At 37.5% G+C, this 18,785-nt stretch overlaps 1 protein-coding gene across 28 annotated transcripts in view; it reads right to left on the reverse strand.

Moving 5' to 3' along the window:
• The window catches only part of KDM4C (lysine demethylase 4C), a 507,226-nt gene that overhangs the window by 405,962 nt on the left and 82,479 nt on the right, over positions 1-18,785 (reverse strand). The gene's annotated exons all lie outside the window — the stretch shown is intronic.

The following is an 18,785-nucleotide window of genomic DNA, read 5'->3' on the forward strand; positions in this document are numbered from 1 at the left end:
AGATTTTTCTTCTAAACCAGAGATTTTTGTGCTTTTACTGTTCCTTCAACTAAATATTAACTTCTTACGTTGATGGGAAGTTTTAAACACAGAATAACTGATTAAAAAATACTTATCCAAACTTTAATAAAATTGCTGGGAAAATCTAGTTTTACAGCAATAATGGTGATGATAGAAAGAAAAGGATAGAATCACTGATACTAGGAAAAGATTCTGGTTTTATTATAACTTACCAATTACTCAATTATAACTCATAACTGCTTAAGATCTTTAAAAAACCATGTATTTTTCCTTTTATAAGAAATACATGCCTTGTGAAGTGTGTAAACCTGGTGATTCACAGACCTGTACCCCTGGGGATAGAGTATTATGCCTCCATCAGAAAGGATGAATACCCAACTTTTGTAGCAACATGGACGGGACTGGAAGAGATTATGCTGAGTGAAATAAGTCAAGCAGAGAGAGTCAATTATCATATGGTTTCACTTATTTGTGGAGCATAACAAATAGCATGGAGGACATGGGGACTTAGAGTGGAGAAGGGAGTTGGGGGAAATTGGAAGGGGAGGTGAACCATGAGAGACTATGGACTCTGAAAAACAATCTGAGGGTTTTGAAGGGACGGGGGGGGGTGGGAGGTTGGGGTACCAGGTGGTGGGTATTATAGAGGGCACGGATTGCATGGAGCACGGGGTGTGGTGCAAAAATAATGAATACTGTTATGCTGGAAATAAAAAAAAAAATTTTTAAATTTAAAAAAAAAAAAAAAAAAGAAATACATGCCTTTCTCATAATGAAACATAAACATTAGGGATTGGGCCCATTCGATGCAATCATGAGGAAACTGCAATCCCTTTAAATCTAATTCAGTCTCCTCGTGGTGCTATTAAAGAAGTTTATTAAATGTGTTCCCTCTATACTGATAAGACCTTCTCCAATGACTACATAGACTACCACATGTAATATTTCCCTTATACACTAAAAACTTCCAGGGTTGTTCTGTTTTTATACAGGTCTGTAGACAATTCTCTAATCAGTGTACTAACTTTACTTCCTCATGCTTTGGGTTAGGAAAGTTATTGATGCAGCAGTTACTGAAGTTCTGCCTCAGGTGACATAATTAAAAGTCCCAGGGAAAATAATTTAATTCCCAAATTCCCCTAAGCAGCCACTCTATCTACAACTTAAACCCCACAGTGGGAAGTGTGCATTTAGAAATTGGTCAAAGTATCTATTTAGAGAAGATCCTAGATTCCAACTTATGAGACCTCATAAAAATTAAATCAGATTCTATAAAATTTTTTATCACACTCTATTTATAGTGATGCAGTCTCTCAACTCTAGTCCAATCAGACCTCAGTCCAATCACTCTAATAATTTGAAAGTCATTACTGAGGCAATGAATCTAAAGTAATAAATGAGCACCATATTAGAGGAATCATTTTAAAACTGAATGAGCTTGAAAATTTAAGAACAAACTATTCCTCTGAAATTCCTAAGATTCTTTTCTTTATTTCTAACTGATATTATCTTTCATGAATAACTGAAGCTAAATCCTTTGACATCCCTTGACCTGCAGCTCTAAGGGGAAGAAAGTGAAGAAGAAAGAATACTGAAAGAAGACCTAGATTATAGCCCCAGCTCTGCCACTGACCAGGGCAAAAATCACTGAGACTTTCTGTGCTTTCAGTCTGACTTCATGAAAACATGAGAGCTACAGCATTTTCCTAGAGTTGTTCAGAGCACTGAATATACTAACAGACACAAAATCTTTGGAAAATAACACCTACTATTTCTTAGAACCTATGAAATAGACATCTCCACTATTCTCTAATAAGTCTGACTAGAAAGCCTCCCCAAACAATGAGATAAGTGATAATAAAGTCCTGTGAAATTCTTTCCATTAATGGTTCTTTCCATAAATGGGCAAGTAACATATTTGCAGTACTTTCTTCTGGACAGAGCCATAGTTGCCATGATGCTGAAATTCAATTTATTTTATTAAAACAAAAAGTCATAATATTTCAACTAAAGAGGTTATATTAAGAGTAACTGACATAACACAGACTAAGAATAAATCTTACTGCTTCAAAATTCCTTCTCCAATTTGTGTCCTCTACTACTGACTGAACTACCTAACAGCTACCAAGGACAGACTCTGCTCAAACACTGAGAGTCCAGGTTGTCCTCAGAGAGTTAGAAAAGCAGTACACCAGGGCACCTGGGTGGCTCAGCGGGTTAAGGCCTCTGCCTTCAGCTCATTCATGATCCCAGGGTCCTGGGATCAAGCCCTACATCAGGCTCTCTGCTCAGCGGGGAGCCTACTTTCTCCTCTCTCTCTGCCTGCCTCTCTGCCTACCTGTGATCTCTGTCTGTCAAATAAATAAATAAAATCTATTAAAAAAAAAAAGAAAAGGAGTACACCTAGTTTGTCATTTAGACAAACTGTTATACCGTACTCTACTCCATTACACTACACATACCTACATACTATACCTATTCAAAACAATCCTGTAAAAGATGTAACATTATACCCAAATGAGCAAATGGAAAAACTAATACTCCTAGCTAGTAGTAGGTGGCAAAGATAAACCTAAATTTGCTTCCTGACCTAAACTCCATGCTTTCAGTTCTGATCACCTTAAAATAAAACGTGTCATCCTCTTCTCTCAGCCTCCTCAACAAAGATCCAAGGAGCTAAAATTTAGGACAGGCAAACCCATAAAGTCCCCAAATTCTTCCTACCCACAGGGAGAGACATCCTACACACACACTGGCAAAGCTTAAAATGCAAGCCTGCTTCACTTTTGTGGAGGTGGTAACAGAACTCATTTACTGTAAAAGCAATCTCAAAAGACATTAGCTATAAACAAGCCCCACATGACAGAACGGAATTTGTCAAAACTATTCAAAGTTTACAGCCACTGAGTCTGAGCAGAAATTCTGCACACCAGCCCAAGTTCATAGTCAAAGCCTTTTCTCAGATTCCATCCCCTCAAATAAAGCTCTCCCACATATCTTTCAAGAGATGCTTGAGCATCTGTTTTGTATATTTGTAATTCACCTGACTTCCACTAGGCAGACATTACCTGCCAGGTCCCATTCCCTTCACTCCAATCACCCATTTGGCATTCTGGGCCTGTCCCGCTCCATTTGTCTATTTACCCTGTATCTGTCAGGTTTTCTGCTCACAATTGGCCCATGATTTGTGCAGATACACATAACTGAGAAGTTTATGAAAGATTTCTCCTTTCAATCTCTGTATCTTCCACCTATCAGGAATCTGATGGCAGTTTGAAAGAACTCTTAAGTCTTCATTACCATAACCAGAGCCAGGTGCTGTCTGAAGACCAGGCTTTGGATTTCACAGAGGGAGTAACATCAGAACAGGAACAATACATTTATATATCTCCAGAAAGACAGTACCAAGTTTGAGTTCCTGGCCCTTGTGCTCTGGGCCTGTGTCCCTGAAATAGGCCATAGCCGGGGCAATAAGCAACCTCTCCTCAGGACTGTGCACATCTGTGACTCCCCCTACAGTGACTGCACTCAGTCACTAGAAGACTGAAGGATGACATAGCATCAATATATCATGTTAGAAACCTCATCAATAAGAAGCCATTCCCACCTAACACAGAGAAATAATGAAAAGCTCATAGAAAACCAGTTTTTTCCCAAAATATTTCCAATGGGACATTAGTCCTACCAGCAGATATAGTCAAACTTTGGCTTCTATTTCTCCTCCTCTTAGAGAGTCATAGAGCTGACAGGTACTCCAAAGCATGTGAGAGGTCCTTCATAAGAAAGTCTGTTTAACTCTGCCTAACTCCAAATTTACCAAATATCACTTAACCATGGAATCTTGTTTATCTAATACATAAAAATTCCATAAAATCATGCTGTGTAGGGAGTGCCTGGGTGGCTCAGTGGGTTAAGGCCTCTGCCTTTGGCTCAGGTCATGGTCTCAGCGTCCTGGGATCAAACCCTGCATCGGGCTCCCCACCCCCCACCCCTGCCTACTTGTGATCTCTGTCTGTTAAATAAATAAATTAAAAATCTTAAAAAAAAAATCATGCTGTGTGGGACAGCACATTCAGGGAAGGATTATAGTAAACTGGTCCTTAAATGTCACAGCCCAAAGAACTCAGTAGTAAAAGAGAAAATAATTTGAGCCACAACTGCAATGGCATTTTAGACCCCAGGGTATGTGATGGGTGGCTGGAATATGGTTCCATCTATTGTCATAACACGCATATGTAATTTGATTGTGCCACCTAAAAATACATAGAGAGAATGTAAATTTAATGCATTTAAAACCTTCCCAAAAAGGTATTTCTAAATGAAGACAAAGAGATTAAAACTAGGAAGGGAAGACAGAAGACATGACCAAATTTTTAAAACTATCAAACATACTGATGACCAGAGAATGGGTTTAAAAAAAAAAAAAAAAGCATATAAAAAGGAAGGCACAGGGCACCCGGGTGGCTCAGTCAATTAAGCATCTATCTGCCTTTAGCTCAGTTCATGATCTCAGGGTGCTGGGATCGAGCCTGGCATCTGGCTCCCTGCTAAACAAGGAGTCTGCTTCTCCTTCTGCCTATCTCTGCCCCCGACCCACTTCTGCTCTCTTTCTCTCTCTCAAATAAAATCTTTTTTTTTTTAATTTTTATTTATTTCTGAGAGAGAGAGAGGGAGCACAAATACAGGGAAGGGCAGAGGGAGAAGCAAATTCCTGCTAAGCAGGCAAACCCATGCAGGACTCCATCCCAGGACCCTGGGATAATGACTTGAGCCCAAGGCAGATGCTTAACCAACTGAGCCACCAAGGCAAACCTCAAATAAATAAAATCTTTAGGAAAGAAAAATAAAGGCACATCCACCAAAGCCTACATAAAGGTTGTTCTAAAACAAAAGACAAATTAGTAAACTTATGAAAATCAAGGTTACACACTCTTTTTCTGCCCTCACTCAGCAAATAGCAAAATGGAATAAAGAATTTCTATCTCAAAGAATGACGCGATCTCAGAAAAGCAACATGCTGCACATGGGTCAAAAGCTCTCTAATCAAATGCTGGCTCCAGCACTTAGCAGGGTTATAGGATCTGATGGCTTCTCAATGGTCATTTGTAGCAGAGCAGCCAGCTGGGCCCTGACAAGACTGTGACCACTTTGAAACAGCCATAGTAAAGGTCCAGTGTTTAATGGAACTATTTTCAAAAATTATATCCTTGTTCAACAGAAGTGGGGTCCTAAGACTTCCCAAAAATACATAAATCCAGGCTTGCCTACCTTACAGGAAAACTGCAAAGGTAAGATTACAAAATACATATGAAACTTTTTTTTTTAATTTCCTTTCTAACTAAATTTTTCTTTCAGAAACATGGGAAGGGGTTTCAGTACCACAGCTTGTTAGAGTGGTATTCCCAGGGTTCAGGGCCCACCTCACCTCAAAGATAATTGTCGCAGCATGTTCCAAAGAGCACAGCAAGAAGTGAAGAGCTATGTGATAAAGCAGGAGTTACAAATTCAGGTGCTCAAAGAGCACAGCAGGTAACATCAGTGAGTGAAGCAGCCAGGTGTAAGTCAAAGCGCGATAGGGAAGACCATTTGGAGACTTTACTCATTTCCCAAATGGGGAGACCTACCCATTTGGAGACATCTACTACCCTTTCTAACAAGGACAGCCATTACTCAACTCCTGTCTATTGCTGTCACTAGAAAAGCTGCCAGATCTTCTGACGAGCCCCAAATCCAAATGTTATGGGATATGAACCAACTTTTAAAACCATGTGGGTCAAACAAAATAAATACATCTGTGGCCACTTCTGCAAAAATACAGTAGGTATTAAAGAGTTCACACTTATTGCAATAATTTATATGTGATGACAAGAAGAAAGAAGTTTTGGATATAGGCTATACATACAAAGTTAGTGACTGTGAGCTTGGGACAGAGACACTGCTCAGATTTTTAAAACTAATCATACATTTGCCCTCAACTCTCCAGTAACAAGAGTGAGATTGTGCAAGTGGCATGACAGGAATCTACTCTCCATAAACACATCGTCCTCCCATTCCATCACTGTGTAGAAATCCAATACGCTAATGAACAGAAAGACACAAAGTAAAATGGGAAAATGGAAAGCCTGAGTAATTATGAAAACTGAATAACCAACTGCAGTAAGTGGAAAGAAGCACATAGGTTTAGACAAAACAGTCCTGAACAAAGCTATTTAACTTCTTCAGACAAGCCTCTGTGAAGCAATAGCCAGGATAAGAGTGAAAAGAGGGCAGAAGAAAGCTGTGCAAGAAATAAGCCACACCAACACACCTGCCAAGTGACAGGCAGTGACAACATGCATATCTGCCAAGAAACAATTCTGTGAGCTGTACTGCACCAAGGTCAACCTGACTATACATTCTGCTTTGTCCACAAAGTAGAAGAGTTAAAATCACTTGCCTGTAAGTATGAAAAATTGCTACAATATCAACAACAATTATGTGAAAAAAGCCCTGGATGACCACTGAAACACTTCCAACTGAAGACTCAAACCAATGAAGAATTTCTTCACTCTATTTTCCGTATGGTTGGCTATAGAACAATAACTGATAAATTGACACACTCACTATTATTAATTATATTTTTATGGCACCTTTCATACAGTAGGAGAGTCTATATGGTTCTTGTTTTCCAAAATTAGTTCTAAACACTGACCTGCCAATCTCTCACTTAGGCTTTCTACACCTTCATTGTCGTCACTCCATTATATTCTATCCTCAACACTGTCAACATCCAAACACATGCTTCTCTCCCCACCCCCCATCTCCTACCATCATTTTAGCACCTTCAATGCTGAAGGTGCTACTTTCCAAACAATGTCATGAGCCCTCAATCTCATGCCCATGCACATGCCCAGTTCTGAAACAAAGTGATATATGCAAAAAATCTTTTAAAAAATTAGTAAACAAACTTTAAAAAAAAAAGAAAAATAACATTTTCTTTATATCTGATATCCACAAAAAACACTAGTGCAAGTATTTGGCAATTATTTTATTAATGCAGAGACCTAAAATGCACTGAGATAATCTCCATGCTAGCAAAGCACCCTCATTTTACAGATGGAGGTAAGAAGCTCTGCAAGTTAACAGCAATTTAACTCTTTGTTTGAAAATTAGAGCCGTCTCCTCAGTAGCGAATACACTGTCTGTCCAGCAAATCAGAATTCTTTGTAATCAATCCCTTCAGAAATACTGGAGTTGGTTCCATTTTTAAACTCAGTATTATAATATGGTATTTCTCATTAGCACATAATATGTACTATGCAGTATTTTTAAAAATTTTTAGGTATTTTTACCTAAACCAATTAGACAAAAATACTAATTTTTAAATATTTTTTTAAAAGATTATGTTTTCCTTTGACTTTTACCATTCCTTTTAATGACCCTGTCATAGCGAAGCCAACACCTAACAAAAGACCATGCACCAATCTCCACTAATTCACTGGGAACTTAGAGCTAGGCTAATGTAAATTACTGCCACTAATTCACATGCCTTTAACAAGCCCTTAAAGTCTCAAAGGTAACGCACACAGAGAAAGAAAAATAAAACTTGGTCAGTGCTTTAAAGACTTCAAAATTCAATCCATTTTACACTGTGTGAAAACTATACCCTTCCATAACTAAAATGAAAGCTCTGGTCCACATTTTAAAATAAACTGAGGATTTCCTACAGATCTTTACACAGTAAGAATAAAATTAGACCCACATGAAATTCATTTTGCTTCAAAGTTCAGTACAACATGTAACATGATAGTCCTTTTTGTTTCTTTCTTTCCATAAAAATATCTCACATTCTCTGAACTTTCTAGTTAAAAAAGTTAAGAACAGAACTACCTTAAAAAGTTAAAAACAGAACTACCCTATGATCTAGCAATTGCCTTCTAGGTATTTACCCTATATAAAAATACTAATTCAAAGGCATCCATGCACCCTGACCTTTAGAGAAGGGTTATTACAATAGTCAAATTATGGAAACAGCCCAAGTGTCCATCAAGTGATGAATGGATAAAAGAAGATGTGGTATGGGGTGCCTGGGTGGCTCAGTCAGTTCAGTGTCTGCTTTCAGCCCATGTCATCATCCCAGGGTCCTGGGATCAAGTCCCACATGGGGCTCTCTGCTCCTCGGAGAACCTGCTTCTCCCTCTGCCTGCCACTTGTGCTCTCTCTCTCTCTCTCTGACAAATAAATAAGTAAAATCCTTAAAAAACAAGAAGAAGAAGACAACGACGTGGTATATATATATAAAGGGATATTACTCAGCCATAAAAAAGAATGAAATCTTGCCATTTGCAATGACATGAATGGGATTAATGAGCATAGTGCTAAGTGAAACAAGTCAGTCAAAGACAAATACCACATGATTCTCTCATATGTGGAATTTAAGAAACAAAACAAATGAGCAAATGGAGGGGAAAAAAAGAGAGAGAGAGAGAGAGAGGCACACCAAAACAACAACAACAACAACAAAACTCTTAACTACAGAGAACAAACAGATGGTTACCAGAGGAGAGGTGGGTAGGGAAATGGGTAAAAGAGATGAAGGGGATTAAGGAGTACACTTGCTGTGATGAGCACCAGGTGTTGTATGGAAGTGTTGGCTCACTATATCGTACACCTGAAACTTATATTATGCTGTACATTAACTAACTGGAATTTAAAGATTTTTTTTTAATTTTTAAATAAAATAAAAATAAAACAGACCTCTTTTCCCCTTTACATTTTTATATACCAAAATACTTACAATTTTATAGCAGTGCCTTTTCTTTCTAAAAATCTAGACAATAACCAACCTAGAACAAGTTTTCAAAGAAACAAAATTCTTCAACAAAAGTACCATAGAAAAAGACAAACTGTTCACCTTAAAAAGGTAATTATGAGTATGAAAAGAAGGACAGAAAAGAAAAAGATAGAACTACCCAGTCAAATAAAAAACTACAGAGAGCTTGGGATGCCTGCATGGAGTCTGGACTATTAAGGGTTTCAGGTTATGTTAATGTATCCCTGGTTCTAGGCAGAAGCAATCCCAGCCCTCCTGGGAGAAAAGCTCCCTCCATTTAGACCTATAAATTTTTCACAAATTAAGATCAAGTCAAAGCATATAACCAAAGATTGCCATACACACAGGGAGATGAGGCAACACTGGACAAAGCTAGCTGACAAAGCATTTAGAACCATCCCCCAGCAAGGGCTGCTGACATTAGAATTACCAGAGAGACAAAAAAAACATGATTTAAAGAAATAAAATACAGAATCACAAAAACAGCCTCATAAAATAAACTATTTAGAATGACCTGTCAGATCTGGAGGAAGGGGTGGACTTCTAGAAAGGAAATACATCATCATTAAATTAAAAACTCAATTAAAGGGTTAAATAAGAGAAGTAGTTAACCAGAAGATAAAATTTAAGGCCTTACCATACAGTGCAATACAGAAGGATGAAGAGATAGAAAATCTGAAAGTGAAGCAATTCTTAGAACAATAGTATGTCTCAGGAGAAATAAAAATTCTAAAACCAAATTAAATGAAAAAGGCTAATAAAAATCAATTACATTAAAATTAAAATCTTCGTTCATTGAAGACACTGTAAATAAACCTACCTCTAAAAATTCTGATGTCAACTTTAGTTAACCTTAAATATGCTGAACTGAATCTACAAAACAGAAATCTCAGAACTTTACTAATGCTGCAGCTTTTATTTTCCAAATGGCCAAAATGCCAAAATGGCTATTATATTTATGGATTAAAACTACTTATTAAGGGGTGCCTGGGTGGCTCAGTGGGTTAAAGCCTCTGCCTTCCGCTCAGGTCATGATCTGTCCTGGGGATCGAGCTCCACATCGGGCTCTCTGCTCAGCCAGGAGCCTGCTTCCCTTCCTCTCTCTCTGCCTGTCTCTCTGCCTACCTGTGATCTCTGTCTGTCAAATAAATAAATAAAATCTTTTGGAAAAAAAAAAAAAACTGCTTGTTAAGTCTTTATTATTACACCTATTCTTGAAGATGATAATATTCTATGTGGCCAAATATATAAGCTTATTCTAGACTTACTTCAATGTTCTTCATTTTATTTGTTCTTCATTTAACTCTTCACAGACATGTTGAAAGTAAAAATAGTATTTTGTCTATATTCCTTTTCAAGTATTTCTAGGTAAGGGATTAAAAAAACGAACCACATTTCTGAAGTAATAAAATATGAAACAGGTCTCTCCAAGGTCAGAAATGATTAATGTTTTTGCTATATACCTTTATTCATTATTTTCTGATCAAAAGTTACTAAGTATTTTTATGTTTATAAATGTGCTTTCACAGCATACCTTGTACACATGTAAAAAGTATTCACTTTTGCTGCTCACCTTCTAATTGACAAAGAAAGAAAAACAGTGAAAATTACAAAAACTGTGGAATATAATAATAGTAGGGGACTTTAACATCCCCTCCTCACTAAAATGGACAGATCATCTAAGCAAAAGATCAACAAGGAAGTAAGGGCTTTAAATGGCACACTGGGGGCGCCTGGGTGGCTCAGTGGGTTGGGCCTCTGCCTTCGGCTCAGGTCATGATCTTAGGGTACTGGGATCGAGCCCCACATCAGGCTATCTGCTCAGCAGGAGCCTGCTTCCCTCTCTCTCTCTGCCTGCCTCTCTGCCTACTTGTGATCTCTCTCTCTCTCTGTCAAATAAATAAAATCTTTTAATTAAAAAAAAATGACACACTGGATCAGATGGACATCACAGATATATTCAGAACATTCCATCCAAAAGCAACAGAATATACATTCTTCTCTAGTGCACATGGAACATTCTCCAGAATAGATAATATCCTGGGTCACAGGTCAGGCCTCAAATGGTACCAAAAGACTGGAATCATTTCCTGAATATTTTTGGACCACAATGCTTTGAAATGTGAACTCAACACAAGACAAAAGTTAGAAAGAGCTCAAATACATGAAGGCTAAAGAGCATCCTACTAAAGAATGAATGGGTAGACCAGGAAATTAATGAAGAATTTTAAAAATTCATGGAAACCAATGATAATGAAAACATAACTGTTCAAAATCTCTGGAATGCAGCAAAGGCAGTCTGAAGAGGACTTGTATGGCAATGCAAGCCCTTCTCAAAAGACAAGGAATGTTTCAAATACACAACCTAACCCTACACTTAAAGGAGCTGGAGAAAGAACAGCAAATAAGGCCTAAGCCCAGCAAGGGAAGAGAAATAATAAAGATTAGAGCAGAAATCAATGTAACAGAAACCAAAAGAACAGTAGGACCAAAGAAACTAGGAGCTGGTTCTTTGAAAGAATTAGTAAGATTGATAAACCCCTAGTGAGATTTATCGAAAAGAAAAAAGGACCCCAATTATTAAAATTATGAACAAAAGAAGAGAGATCACAACCAACACCAAAGAAATACAATCAATTATAAGAACACATTTTGAGCAACCATTCACCAGCAAATGAGACAATCTGGACGAAAGGGATGCATTTCTAGAGACCTATAAACTACCAAAACTGAACCAGGAAGAAACAGAAAACATGAACAGACCCATAAACAATAAGGAAATTGAAGCAGTAATCAAAAATCTCACAACAAACAAGAGCCCGGACCAGACGGTTTCCCAGGGAAATTCTACAAACATTTAAAGAAGAATTAATACCTATTCTCTTGAAACTGGTCCAAAAAACAGAAGTGAAAGGAATACTGCCAAACTCATTTTATGAGGCCAGCATTACCTTAATCCCAAAACCAAAGACACAATCAAAAAGGAGAATTACATACCCTCCCCAATATGTGCTTTGGTGAGTGCTGTGAAGTGTGTAAACCTGGTGATTCACAGACCTGTACCCCTGGGGATAAAAATATATGTTTATAAAAAATAAAAAATTTAAAAAAAAAAAAAGGAGAATTACAGACCAATGTCCTGATGAACATGGATGCAAAAATGCTCACCAAAATCCTAGCCAACAGAATCTGACAGTACATTAAAAGGATTATTCACCACGACCCAGTGGGATTTATTCTTGGGCTGCAAGGCTAGTTCAACACCCACAATCAATGTGATACAATAAATTAATAAAAGAAGGAAAAAGAACCATAGTATACTCTCAACAGATGCAGAAAAAAGCATTTAACAAAGTACAGCATTCTTTCTTGATTAAAACTCTCCACACTGTAGGCATAGAGAATACATACCTCAATATCATCAAAGCCATCTATGAAAAACCCACACTGAATATCATTCTCAGTGGGGAAAAACTAAGAACTTTCCCCCTAAGGTCAGGAACATGGCAGGGATCTCCACTATCACCACTGCTATTCAACATAGTACTAGAAGTCCTAGCCGCAGCAATCAGACAACAAAAATAAATTAAAGGTATCCAAATCGGCTAAGAAGAAGTCACATCTCAGTCTTTGCAGATGATACTTTATGTGGAAAACCAAACTACTTTACCCCAAAATTGGCAGAACTCATACAAGAATTCAGTACAGTGTCAGGATATAAAAGCAATGCACAGAAATCAGTTGCATTTCTAAAGCCCAACAACAAAACAGAAGAAAGAGAAATTAAGGAGTCAATCCCATTTACAATTGCACCCAAAACCATAAGATACCTAAGAATAAATCTAACCAAAGAGAAAAAGAATCCGTACTCAAAAAATTATAAAACACTCATGAAAGAAATTGAGGAAGACACAAAGAAAAGAAAAACGTTCCATGCTCATGAATTAGAAGAACAAATATTAGGAAAATGTGTATGCTACCTAGAGCAATATATACATTTAATGCAATCCCTATCAAAATACCATCAACTTTTTTCAAAGAAATGGAACAAATAATCCTAAAATTTGTATGGAACCAGAAAAGACCCCAAATGGCTAGAGGAATGTTGAAAAAGAAAACCAAAGCTGGTAGCATCACAATTCCAGAATTCAAGCTCTATTACAGAAGTGATTACAAGTAATCATCTAGATAGTATGGTTCTGGCATAAAAACAGACACATAGATCAATGGAACAGAATAGGGAGCCCAGAAATGGACCCTCAACTCTATGATCAACTAATCTTAGACAAAGCAAGTAACAATATCCAATGGAAAAAAGATAGCCTCTTAGACAAATGGTGTTGGGAAAATTGGACAGCCACATGCAGAAGAATGAAACTGGACCATTTCCTTACACCACACACAAAAATAGGTGAAAAAAATGGGTGAAAGACCTCAATGTGAAAAAGGAGAACATAGGCAGCAACCTCTTTGGCCTTATCAACTTCTCCCTCAACACATCACCAAAGGCAAGGGAAGCAAGGGCAAAAATGAAATATTAGGATTTCATCAAGATAAAAAAACTTTTGCACAGCAAAGGAAACAGTCAACAAAACCAAAAGACAACTGACAGAATGGGAGAAGATATTTGCAAATGACATATCAGATAAAGGGCTAGTATCCAAAATGTATAAGACTTATCAAACTCAAAACCCAAAAAACAAATAATCCAATCAAAAAATGGGCAGAAGAGGGGCACCTGGGTGGCTCAGCGGTTTAAAGCCTCTGCCTTCAGCTCAGGTCATGATCCCAGGGTCCTGGGATCGAGCCCCGCATCGGACTCTCTGCTCCATGGACAGCCTGCTTCCTCCTCTCTCTCTGCCTGCCTCTCTGCCTACTTGTGATCTCTCTCTGTCAAATAAATAAATAAAATGTTTTTTAAAAAATGGGCAGAAGAAATGAAGAGCTATTTCGGCAAAGAAGACATCCAAATGCCCAAGAAACACATGGAAAGTGCTCAACGTCACTCGGCATCAGGGAAATACAAATCAAATACACAGTGAGACACTGCCTCAAACTACTCAGAATGGCTAAAATTAACGAGTCAGGAAACAACAGGTGTTAGCAAAGATGCAGAGAAAGGGGAACCCTCCTACACTGTTGGTGGGAATGCAAGCCAGTGTAAGCACTCGGGAAAACAGTATGGAGGTTTCCCAAAAAGTTGAAAATAGAGCTACCCCCTACAACCCAGCAATTGCACTTCCAGGTATTTACCCCAAAGATACCAATGTAGTGATCCAAAGGGTCATGTGCACCCCAGTATTTATAACAGCAATGTCCACAGTAGCCAAACTATGGATAAAGCCTAGATGTCTATCAACAGATGATAGATAAAGAAGGTATATATCTACAATGGAATATTATGCAGCCATCAGAAAGAAACAACAATGAAATCTTACTATTTGTTATGACATCAATGGAACTGGAGGGTATTATGCTCAGCAAAATAAGTCAATCAGAGAGGGACAATTATATGATCTTACTGATTTGAGGAATTTGAGAAACAAGACAGAGGATCAAAGGAGAAGGAAGGAAAAAATGAAACAAGATGAAAACTAGAGAGGAAGACAAACCCTAAGAGATTCTTGGTCTCAGGAAACAAACATTATTGCTGGAGTGGAGGGATGGGGGGTGGGAGGGATGGGGTGGCCGGCTGATGGATATTGGGGAGGGTATGTGCAAAGGTGAGTGTTGTGAATTGTGTAAGATTGATGAATCACAGACCTGTACCACTGAAACAAATAATACCTTATATGTTCATTTAAAAGAAAAGATTATATACTGCTGCAAACCTTTGTACATGTGCACCAGGAACCATGCATACGAATATGACCATAGCAATAATATTTATTTGTATTTCATTATTTTTATTATAGATGGTAAACATACAGTGTTTAATATTAGTTTGAGGTATACAATATAGTGATTCAATAATTTCATGCACTGCTCAGTGCTCATCAAGGTAAGTGTATTCTTAGTCCCCTTCAGCTATTGCACTCGGAAATGTTTATTACTAAAAGAAAAGAAAAAGAAAGAAAATGTCCCTTGGCAAGATAATAAAAAATAAAACATATATTCACCAATTGGAATAATATACAGCACTGAAAATGGTTGGACACTACTTCACACAGTAATATTAATAAACCTGGGAAACCAGGTTGGGTGAAAAAAATCAAAGTCTCAAAAGACTACATAAGGTGATATTATGCATTAAGGTCAAAAGAGTCCAAACTAAATCAATTTTTAAAGAACAGATGCATCTCTGTGAAAACTATATTTTTAACAGGCAAAAAGTCAAAAACAAAATGCAGGCCACCCTTGGGTGGTGGGGTAAGGTAGCAAGGAAGGGCCACAGAAAGAGTTGTATGGGCAGTATGTTAACATTCTAGCTGCTGGACTGCATAGTGGGTTTGAGGTATTGAGTATATCATTGTGCTTTAAAACTTAAATACCTTGCACACAGAAATCAGATATTACATTCCAAAAATATGACAAGGAAAAAATCGTGATACAGTAGGTACTCCTGATTCACACTCCATAGCACCAATTCAGTCACGGCAGTGACAAGATGATGGTCTGTTTATTAAAAACAAAAGGAGTATTTTTTAAAGCAGTAGTCCCTAAACAAATATCCTTCATGGTTCTGTCAGTCTTTGACAGATGATTAGAAAGTATAAATTGCTGGGCTGGACTCGTGCATAAATGACAACTGCAGAACAGAATAGAATTCTTCCCAATCCTACTGGAATCAACTACTCACTATCTCATTACAGACTCAAAATCTTTGTCTTATTTTGCTATAATATTGCCACCAACAGCAGCTAACATTTATTCAATATACACTGTGCAGCAGACCATGAGGTGTTTCATTTGTCATGTCATTTTTATCCTATGAGGTAGATACTAAAAGCATCTATCATCAGTGCCATTTTATAGATGAGGAAACTGCATCAGAGAGAGATCATATAACTTACCTAACATCTTACAGTTCATAGTCATGGAGCTGCATTCAAGAGCGAGAATGAAAACTTGAACCCATGCTAGCTCAACTAGTCTGAAGCCACATGGCCAAATAATGAGCCAGAAAGTCAACTCTAAACTGCCTAGCGTTAGATAATCAAGAAGGGGAAAACCCTATCCTCTATCCTCTATCCCTAATAACTGGAAAGGAAAGTTAGTAATTTGATGATGATGCTTTTTCTTTTTATTCTTTTAAAGGACTACCTATCAAGAAGATGATTTAGAAATACTGTCTTGGGCCAAGAGCAGGACTAATAGATTGACTTAAAGATCTGCATTCTATTAAGAAAAATCACAGAAATTGGGATGCCTGGGTGGCTCAGTTGGTTAAGCCGCTGCCTTCAGCTTGGGTCATGATCCCAGCATCCTGGGATCGAGTCCCACAGTGGGCTCTTTGCTCGGCAGGGAGCCTGCTTCTCCCTCTGCCTCTGTCTGCCACTCTGTCTGCCTGTGCTCGCTCGCTCTCTCTCTCTCTCTGACAAGTAAATAAAATCTTTTTAAAAAATCATAGAAATAATAAACAGAGTTCTCAAATTTATTTTACACATCTACACATGTCTGTTGCAGAAAATCCTAAAGGGAACCTGAACCATATGAGGCCTTATTCTCCTTTAAAGAAGATCAAATATCTCCACATTTCATAAAACAGTAAAATTCCATACTCAGACCCTGAATATACTTTTAATATAGTAAAAACAAAAAATATTTACTAATGTATTCATACTTTCTAGATTAAGAAACCCCTTGTGTTATTCAACTTTTCAAAGTGTATTATACTGCAGTGTAACACAGTATTTCAATATCATTGCATCTTATAATAAATTTTTATGACGGAAAATGACTAAGTACTTAGCATCTATTTTCACCATCTTTACTACTTATTACTAATTCCAATAAAATCTCAATTTAGATAAAGAATTTAACTGTCTCTCCCAGTTCTTTTTTTCCCAGTTCTATTTTTTCTTCTGCGTATCCCAATTGTTTTTTCCACCTTGCTTCATTTCTCTGTTGCTGTAATTTCCCACTTACAGCAATTTTAGATTTAACACTCTCCTAACATTTGGCAGAGGGGTGGACTCAAGTTTCCCTTTAATTATTCATAAAATAAAAACAATCTAAGGTATTTCCAATGATCTCATCTTCATTCTTCACAGTGTAACGTTTTGGATCATATACAAAGGCTCAACAGTATTCCTTCAGTGAAAATGGGAGAACAAGAATTATTCTGAATATAAAACTACATTTTCTCACTGTAAAACATTTGGAGACTAAACTCACTTATCGACCTGCAAATAAGAGAAAACCATTATATAATCTTGGTTATATTTTTCTCTAAAAAGAAATATTTTAAATTAGAACATAATTAGAATCAGACTCCTGATTTTAGTGGCTCTAATTCTGTTCCAGTGACCCCAAATGTCCACAGACAGGTGGTGACTCACTTGGAGGAACCCATTCTAGAAAGCTAGTATTCTAGCTTTCTAGAAAGCTCCTCAACATCCCCATTTCAGGCAGACTAGCTGCTCTCTGCCCAAGTCAAGTGAATGATTTATCAAGGGAATTCTACCCATTCTATTGGAAACCCAATATGGGCATTTCAAGATCCTAGAGATGCATCTTCTTTAAATTTTATTTAAATTCAATTTAGTTAACATATAGTGTATTGTTAGTTTCAGGGGTAGAATTTAGTGATTCATCAGTTCCATATAACACCCAGAGCTCATTACATCAAATGCCCTCCTTAATGCCCATCACCCAACCACGCCATTCTCCCTTCCATCAACCCTCAGCTTGTTTCCTACAGTTAACAGTCTCTTACGGTTTGCCTCCTTCTATTTTCATCTTATATTTCCTTCCCTTCCACTATGTTCATCTGTTTTGTTTCTTAAATTCCACACAGGAGTGAAATTATATGGTATATGTCTTTGTCTGACTGATTTATTTTCCTTAGGATAATACCCTCTACTTAAATCCATGTCAATGCAAATGGCACAATTTCATTTGTTTTCACGGCTGAGTAATATTCGTGTGTGTGTGTGTGTGTGTGTGTGTGTGTAGTCACTTCTTTATCTATTCATCTGTCAATGGACATTTGGGCTCTTTCCGTAGTTTGGCCATTGTGGACACTGCTGCTATACGTATTGGGGTGCATGTGCCCCTCTGAATCATTATGTTTGTATCCTGTGAATACATACCTAGAAGTGCAATTGCTGGGTCATGGGGTAGTTAGTTCTATTTTTAACTTTTTGAGGAACCTCTATACTGTTTTCAAGAGTGGCAGTACCAGTGTGCATTCCCACCAACAGTGTAAGAGGTTTCCCCTTTCTCTACATCCTCACCAACATTTGTTGTTTCCTGAATTGTTCATTTTAGCCATTCTGACCAGTGTGAGGTGGTATCTCATTGTGGTTTTGATCTGTATTCCCCTGATGCCAAATGATGGTGAGCATTTTTTTCATGTGTATTTTAGCTATTTGTATGTCTTCTTTGGAGAAGTGTCTGTTATCCACTTTGGAGAAGTGTCTTATACCCATTTCTTGACTGGATTTATTTTTTTGTTTTTGGAGGCTGGGTTTGATAAGTTCTTTATAGATTTTGGATACCAGCCTTTATCTAATATATGATTTCTGACTACCTTCTCCCATTCATCACATTGTCTTTTAGTTTTATAATTGCCTCCTTTGCTGTGTAAAAAGCTTTTTATCCTAATGAATTTCCAATATTCCTTTTCGCTTTTGTTTCTCTTACCTCTGGAGACATGTCTAGCAAAAGTTGCTGCACCAAGATCAAAGAGGTTGCTGTCTGTGTTCTCTTCTAAGATTGTGATGAATTCCTATCTCACATTTAGGTCTTTCATCCATTTTGAGTTTACTTTTGTGTATGGTGTAAGAAA

This window comes from Mustela erminea, chromosome 12, assembly GCF_009829155.1.
Source record: "Mustela erminea isolate mMusErm1 chromosome 12, mMusErm1.Pri, whole genome shotgun sequence".
Classification (NCBI taxonomy): domain Eukaryota; kingdom Metazoa; phylum Chordata; class Mammalia; order Carnivora; family Mustelidae; genus Mustela; species Mustela erminea.